Here is an 8,454-nt window from a genome sequence, read left to right as displayed (position 1 = left end):
CTCGCTCTTTCATCTCCCGGCTCCTCTCTCGCTCTTCCACCTCCCAGCTTCTCTCTCGCTTTTCTATCTCTCGGCTCCAATCTTGCTCTTCCATCTCCCAGCTCGTCTCGTGCCCTTCTATCCCTCGGATCCCCTCTCACTCTACTATATCCCGGATCCATTCTCGCTCTTCAATCTCCCGGCTCCTCTATCACTCTTCCATCTCCCGGCTCCACTAACGCTCTACCATCTCCCGGCTCCTCTCTCGCCCTTCTAACTCCCGGCTCCTCTCACACTCCTCCATCTACTGGCTCCTCTCTCACTCTTCTATCTCTCGGCTCCTCTCACGCTCCTCAACCTCCCGGCTCCTCTCTCACTCTTCTATCGCCCGACTCCTTTCTCGCTCTTCTATCTCCCGGCTCCACACTCACTCCTCCATCTCCGGGCTCCTCTATCGCTCTTCCATCTCCCGACTCCTCTCTCGCTCTTCTATCTCTGGGCTCCTCTCTCGCTCTTATATCACTCGCCTTCTCTCTCACTCTTCTATCTCCCCGCTCCTCTCTCGCTCTTCCATCTCTCAGCTCCTCTCTCGCTCTTCCATCTCTAGGCTCCTCTATCACTCTTCTATCTCCCGGCTCCTTTCTCACTCCTCCAACTCCCCGTTCCTCTCTCACTCCTCCATCTCCTTGCTCCTCTCTCAGTCTTCTATCTCTTGGCTCCTCTCTCGCTCTTCTGTCTCTCGGCTCCTCTTCCGCTCGTCCATCTCGCAGCTCCTCTCTCGCTCTAACATATCCCGGCTCCACTCTCGCTCTTCTATCTCTCGGCTACTCTCTCGCTCCTCCATCTCCCGGCTCCTCTCTCACTCCTCCATCTCCTGGCTCCTCTCTCGCTCTACCATCTCCCAGCTACTCACTCGCGCTAACATCTCCCAGCTTCTCTCTCGCTATTCTATCTCCTGGCTCGTCTCTCACTCGTCCATCTCCTGGCTCCTCTCTCGCTCCTCCAACACCCGGCTCCTCCCTCGCTCTTCTATCTCCCGAGTTCTCTCTCACTCCTCCATCTCCTGGCTCTTCTCTCTCGCTCTTGCACCTCTCGGCTCCTCTCACGCTCTTCTATCTCCCGGCTCCTCTCTCGCTCTTCTGTCTCTCGGCTCGTCTCTCGTTCCTCCATCGCCCAGCTCCTCTCTCGCTCTTCCATCTCCCGCCTACACTCTCGCACTTCTATCTCTCGGCTACTCTCTCGCTCCTCCATCTCACGGCTCCTCTCTCGCTCTTCTATCTCGCGGCTTCTCTCTCACTCCTCCATCTCCTGGCTCCTCTCTCGCTCTTCCATCTCTCGGCTCCTCTCTCACTCTTCTATCTCCCGGCTGCTCTCTACCTCTTCTATCTCTCGGCTCCTCTCTTGTTCCTCCATCTCCCAGCTCCACTCTCGCTCTTCCACCTCCGGCCTCCACTCTGGCTCTTCTATCTCTCGGAGAATCTCTCGCTCCTCCAACTCCCGGCTCCTCTCTCACTCTTCTACCTCCCAGCTTCTCTCTCACTCCTCCATCTCCTGGCTCCTCTCTCACGCTTCTATCGCTCAGCTCCTCTCTTGCTCATCTATCTCCCGGCTCCTCTCTCTCTCTTCTATCTTCCAGCTCCTCTCTCGCTCTTCTATCTCTCGGCTCCTCTCTCGTTCCTCCATCTCGCAGCTCCTCTCTCGCTCTTCCATCTCTCGGCTCCTCTCTCACTCTTCTATCTCCCGGCTCCTCTCTACCTCTTCTATCTCTCGGCTCCTCTCTTGTTCCTCCATCTCCCAGCTCCACTCTCGCTCTTCCACCTCCGGCCTCCACTCTGGCTCTTCTATCTCTCGGAGAATCTCTCGCTCCTCCATCTCCCGGCTCCTCTCTCACTCTTCTACCTCCCAGCTTCTCTCTCACTCCTCCATCTCCTGGCTCCTCTCTCACGCTTCTATCGCTCAGCTCCTCTCTTGCTCATCTATCTCCCGGCTCCTCTCTCGCTCTTCTATCTTCCAGCTCCTCTCTCGCTCTTCTATCTCTCGGCTCCTCTCTCGTTCCTCCATCTCGCAGCTCCTCTCTCGCTCTTCCATCTCCCGGCTCCACTCACGCTCTTCTATCTATCAGCTACTCTCTCGCTCATCCATCTCCCAGCTCCTCTCTCGCTCTTCCATATCCCGGCTCCTCTCTCGCTCCTCCATCTCCCGGCTCCTCTCTCGCTCCTGCATCTCCTGGCTCCTCTCTCGCTCTTCTATTTCCCGGCTCCTCTCTCGCTCTTCAATCTCGCAGATCCTCTCTCGCTCTTCCATGTCTCGGCTACTCTCTTACTCTTCTATCTCCCGGCTCCTCTCTCGCTCTTCTATCTCTCAGCTCCTCTCTCGCTCTTCCATCTATCAGCTCCTCTCTCACTCTTCCATGTCTCGTCTACACTTTCACTCTTCTATCTCTCGGCTCCTCTCTCGTTCCTCCATCTCCCAGCTCCTCTCTCGCTCTTCCATCTCCCGGCTCCTCTCTCGCTCTTCCACCTCTATGCTCCTCACTCGTTCTTCCGTCTCCCTGCTCCTCTCTCGCTCTTCCATCTCCCTGCTCCACTCTCGCTTTTCTATCTCCTGGCTCCTCTCTCGCTCTTCTATCTCCCGGCACCTCTCTCGTTCTTCTATCTCTCGGCTCCTCACTCGTTCCTCCATCTCCAGCTCCTCTCTCGCTCTTCCATCTCTCAGCTCCTCTCTCGCTCTTTTATCTCCTGGCTCCTCTCTCGCTCTTCTATCTCTCGGCTCCTCTCTCACTCTTCTATCTCCCGGCTCCTCTCTCGTTCTTCTATCTCTCGGCTGCAGTCTCGTTCCTCCATCTCCCAGCTCCTCTCTCGCTCTGCCATCTCCCGGCTCCACTCTCGCTCTTCTATCTCTCGGCTACTCTCTCGCTACTCCATCTCCCGGCTCCTCTCTCACTCCTCCAACTCCCGGCTCCTCTCTCGCTCCTCCATCTCCCGGCTCCTCTCTCGTTCCTCCATCTCCCGGCTCCTCTCTCGCTATTTCATCTCCCGGCTCCTCTCTCGCTCTTCCACCTCCCAGCTTCTCTCTCGCTTTTCTATCTCTCGGCTCCAATCTTGCTCTTCCATCTCCCAGCTCGTCTCGCGCTCTTCTATCCCTCGGATCCCCTCTCGCTCTACTATATCCCGGATCCTCTCTCGCTCTTCAATCTCCCGGCTCCTCTATCACTCTTCCATCTCACGGCTCCACTCTCGCTCTACCATCTCCCGGCTCCTCTCTTGCTCTTCTAACTCCCGGCTCCTCTCTCATGCCGCAATCTCCTGGCTCCTCTCTCACTCTTCTATCTCTCGGCTCCTCTCTTGCTCCACAACCTCCCGGCTCCTCTCTCACTCTTCTATCTCCCGACTCCTCTCTCGCTCTTCTATCTCCCGGCTCCTCTCTCACTCCTCCATCTCCGGGCTCCTCTATCGCTCTTCCATCTCCCGGCTCCTCTCTCGCTCTTCTATCTCCCGGCTCCTCTCTCTCTCTTCTATCACTCGGCTCCTCTCTCATTCTTCTATCTCCCCGCTCCTCTCTCGCTCTTCCATCTCTCAGCTCCTCTCGCTCTACCACATCTAGGATCCTCTATCACTCTTCTATCTCCCAGCTCCTATCTCACTCCTCCATCTCCCCGTTCCTCTCTCACTCCTCCATCTCCTGGCTCCTCTCTCAGTCTTCTATTTCTTGGCTTCTCTCTCGCTCTTCTATCTCTCGGCTCCTCTCCCGCTCGTCCATCTCGCAGCTCCTCTCTCGCTCTTCCATATCCCGGCTCCACTCTCGCTCTTCAATCTCTCGGCTACTCTCTCGCTCCTCCATCTCCCGGCTCCTCTCTCGCTGCTCCATCTCCCGGCTCCTCTCTCGCTCCTCCAACTCCTGGCTCCTCTCTCGCTCTACCATCTACCAGCTACTCACTCGCTCTACCATAGCCCAGCTTTTCTTTCGCTAATCTATCTCCTGGCTCGTCTCTCACTCCTCCATCTCCTGGCTCTTCTCTCTCGCTCTTCCACCTCTCGGCTCCTCTCACGCTCTTCTATCTCCCGGCTCCTCTCTCGCTCTTCTATCTCCCGGCGCCTCTCTAGCTCTTCTATCTCTCAGCTCCTCTCTTGTTCCTCCATCTCCCAGCTCCACTCTCGCACTTCCACCTCGGGCCTCCACTCTGGCTCTTCTATCTCTCAGCGAATCTCTCGCTCCTCCATCTCCCGGATCCTCTCTCGCTCTTCTATCTCCCGGCTCCTCTCTCGCTCCTCCATCTCCCGGCTCCTCTCTCGCTCCTGCAACTCCTGGCTCCTCTCTCGCTCTACCATCTCCCAGCTACTCACTCGCTCTACCATCTCCCAGCTTTTCTCTCGCTATTCTATCTCCTGGCTCGTCTCTCACTCGTCCATCTCCAGGCTCCTCTCTCGCTCCTCCATCACCCGGCTCCTCCCTCGCTCTTCTATCTCCCGGCTTCTCTCTCACTCCTCCATCTCCTGGCTCTTCTCTCTCGCTCTTCGACCTCTCGGCTCCTCTCACGCTCTTCTATCTCCCGGCTACTCTCTCGCTCTTCTGTCTCTCGGCTCGTCTCTCGTTCCTCCATCGCCCAGCTCCTCTCTCGCTCTTCCATCTCCCGCCAACCCTCTCGCACTTCTATCTCTCTTCTACTCACTCGTTCCTCCATCTCCCGGCTCCTCTCTCGCTCTTCTATCTCCCGGCTTCTCTCTCACTCCTCCATCTCCTGGCTCCTCTCTCACTCTTCTATCTCTCGGCTCCTCTCTCGCACTTCCATCTCTCGGGTCCTCTCTCGCTCTTCTATCTCCTGGCTCCTCTCTAGCTCTTCTATCTCTCGGCTCATCTCTTGTTCCTCCATCTCCCAGCTCCACTCTCGCTCTTCCACCTCCGGCCTCCACTCTGGCTCTTCTATCTCTCGGCGAATCTCTCGCTCCTCCATCTCCCGGCTCCTCTCTCACTCTTCTACCTCCCGGCTTCTCTCTCACTCCTCCATCTCCTGGCTCCTCTCTCACGCTTCTATCCCTCGGCTCCTCTCTTGCTCTTCGATCTCCCGGCTCCTCTCTCGCTCTTCTATCTCCTAGCTCCTCTCTCGCTCTTCTATCTCTCGGCTCCTCTCTCGTTCCTCCATCTCCCAGCTCCTCTCTCGCTCTTCCATCTCCCGGCTCCACTCTCACTCTTCTATCTCTCGGCTACTCTCTCGTTCATCCATCGCCCAGCTCCTCTCTCGCTCTTCAATCTCCCGGCTCCTCTCTCGCTCCTCCATCTCCAGGCTCCTCTCTCGCTCCTGCATCTCCTGGCTCCTCTCTCGCTCTTCTATCTCGCGGCTCCTCTCTCGCTCTTCCACCTCTCTGCTCCTCTCTCGTTCTTCCGTCTCCCAGCTTCTCTCTCGCTCTTCCATCTCCAGGCTACTCTCTCGCTCTTCCACCTCTATGCTCCTCTCTCGTTCTTCCGTCTCCCTGCTCCTCTCTCGCTCTTCCATCTCCCAGCTCCACTCTCGCTTTTCTATCTCCTGGCTCCTCTCTCGCTCTTCTATCTCCCGGCTCCTCTCTCGTTCTTCTATGTCTCGGCTCCTCTCTCGTTCCTCCATCTCCCAGCTCCTCTCTCGCTCTTCCATCTCTCAGCTCCTCTCTCGCTCTTTTATCTCCTGGCTCCTCTCTCGCTCTTCTATCTCTCGGCTCCTCTCTCGCTCTTCCATCTCCCGGCTCCTCTCTCGTTCTTCTATCTCTCGGCTGCTCTCTCAATCCTCCATCTCCCAGCTCTACTCTCGCTCTTCCACCTCAGGCCTCCACTCTGGCTCTTCTATCTCTCGGCGAATCTCTCGCTCCTCCATCTCCCGGCTCCTCTCTCGCTCTTCCATCTCCCGGCTTATCTCTCACTCCTCCATCTCCTGGCTCCTCTCTCACGCTTCTAGCCCTCGGCTCCTCTCTAGCTCTTCTATCTCCCGGCTCCTCTCTCGCTCTTCTATCTCTCGGCTCCTCTCTCGTTCCTCCATCTCCCAGCTCCTCTCTCGCTTTTCATCTTGCGGCTCCACTCTCGCTCTTCTATCTCTCGGCTACGCTCTCGCTCATCCATCTCCCAGCTACTCTCTCGCTCTTCCATCTCCCGGCTCCTCTCTCGCTCCTCCATCTCCCGGCTCCTCTCTCGCTCCTGCATCTCCTGGCTCCTCTCTCGCTCTTCTATTTCCCGGCTCCTCTCTCGTTCTTCTATCTCGCAGATCCTCTCTCGCTGTTAAATGTCTCGGCTACTCTCTTACTCTTCTATCTCCTGGCTCCTCTCTCGCTCTTCTATCTCTCAGCTCCTCTCTCGCTCTTCCATTTATCAGCTCCTCTCTCGCTCTTCCATGTCTCGGCTACTCTTTCACTCTTCTATCTCTCGGCTCCTCTCTCGTTCCTCCATCTCCCAGCTCCTCTCTCGCTCTTCCATCTCCCGGCTCCTATCTCGCTCTTCCTCCTCTATACTCCTGTCTCGTTCTTCCATCTCCCTACTCCTCTCTCGCTCTTCCATCTCCCGGCACCACTCTCGCTTTTCTATCTCCTGGTTCCTCTCTCGCTCTTCAATCTTCCGGCGCCTCTCTCGTTCTCCTATCTCTCGTCTCCTCTCTCGTTCCTCCATCTCCCAGCTCCTCTCTCGCTCTTCCATCTCTCAGCTCCTCTCTCGCTCTTTTATCTCCTGGCTCCTCTCTCGCTCTTCTATCTCTCGGCTCATCTCTCGCTCTTCTATCTCCCGGCTCCTCTCTCGTTCTTCTATCTCTCGGCTGCTCTCTCTTTCCTCCAACTCCCAGCTCCTCTCTCGCTCGGCCATCTCCCGGCTCCACTCTCGCACTTCTATCTCTCGGCTACTCTCTCGCTACTCCATCTCCCGGCTCCTCTCTCGCTCCTCCAACTCCCGGCTCCTCTCTCGCTCTTCCACCTCTATGCTCCTCTCTCGTTCTTCCGTCTCCCTGCTCCTCTCTCGCACCTCCATCTCCCTGCTCCACTCTCGCTTTTCTATCTCCTGGCTCCTCGCTCGCTCTTCTATCTCCCGGCTCCTCTCTCGTTCTTCTATCTCTCGGCTCCTCTCTCGTTCCTCCATCTCCCAGCGCCTCTCTCGCTCTTCCATCTCTCAGCTCCTCTCTCGCTCTTTTATATCCTGGCTCCTCTCTCGATCTTCTATCTCTCGGCTACTCTCTCGCTACTCCATCTCCCGGCTCCTCTCTCGCTCCTCCAACTCCCGGCTCCTCTCTCGCTCTTCCACCTCTATGCTCCTCTCTCGTTCTTCCGTCTCCCTGCTCCTCTCTCGCACCTCCATCTCCCTGCTCCACTCTCGCTTTTCTATCTCCTGGCTCCTCGCTCGCTCTTCTATCTCCCGGCTCCTCTCTCGTTCTTCTATCTCTCGGCTCCTCTCTCGTTCCTCCATCTCCCAGCTCCTCTCTCGCTCTTCCATCTCTCAGCTCCTCTCTCGCTCTTTTATATCCTGGCTCCTCTCTCGATCTTCTATCTCTTGGCTCCTCTCTCGCTCTTCTATCTCCCGGCTCCTCTCTCGTTCTTCTATCTCTCGGCTGCTCTCTCGTTCCTCCATCTCCCAGCTCCTCTCTCGCTCCTCCATCACCCGGCTCCTCTCTCACTCTTTTAACTCCCGGCTTCTCTCTCACTCCTCCATCTCCTGGCTCCTCTCTCACTCTCCTATCTCTCGGCTCCTCTCTCGCTCTTCCATCTCTCGGCTCCTCTCTCGCTCTTCTATCTCCCGGCTCCTCTCTAGCTCTTCTATCTCTCGGCTCCTCTCTCGTTCCTCCATCTCCCAGCTCCTCTCTCGCTCTTCCATCTCCCGGCTCCACACTCTCTCTTCTATCTCTCGGTTACTCTCTCGCTCGTCCATCGCCCAGCTCCTCTCTCGCTCTTCAATCTCCCGGCTCCTCTCTCGCTCCTCCATCTCCCGGCTCCTCTCTCGCTCCTGCATCTCCTGGCTCCTCTCTCGCTTTTCTATCTCCCGGCTCCTCTCTCGCTCTTCCACCTCTCTGCTCCTCTCTCGTTCTTCCGTCTCCCTGCTCCTCTCTCGCTCTTCCATCTCCCGGCTCCTCTCTCGCTCTTCCACCTCTATGCTCCTCTCTCGTTCTTCAGTCTCCCTGCTCCTCTCTCGCTCTTCCATCTCCCAGCTCCACTCTCGCTTTTCTATCTCCTGGCTCCTCTCTCGCTCTTCTATCTCCCGGCTCCTCTCTCGTTCTTCAATCTCTCGGCTCCTCTCTCGTTCCTCCATCTCCCAGCTCCTCTCTCGCTCTTCCATCTCTCAACTCCTCTCTCGCTCTTTTATCTCCTGGATCCTCTCTCGCTCTTCTATATCTCGGCTCCTCTATCTCCCGGCTCCTCTCTCGTTCTTCTATCTCTCGGCTGCTCTCTCGTTCCTCCATCTCCCAGCTCTACTCTCGCTCTTCCACCTCAGGCCTCCACTCTGGCTCTTCTATTTCTCGGCGAATCTCTCGCTCCTCCA

This window comes from Carcharodon carcharias, chromosome 6 (assembly GCF_017639515.1).
Source record: "Carcharodon carcharias isolate sCarCar2 chromosome 6, sCarCar2.pri, whole genome shotgun sequence".
NCBI classification, from domain to species: domain Eukaryota; kingdom Metazoa; phylum Chordata; class Chondrichthyes; order Lamniformes; family Lamnidae; genus Carcharodon; species Carcharodon carcharias.
The sequence above is the reverse complement of the archived record's forward strand: the minus strand, read 5'-3'. Positions refer to the sequence as shown.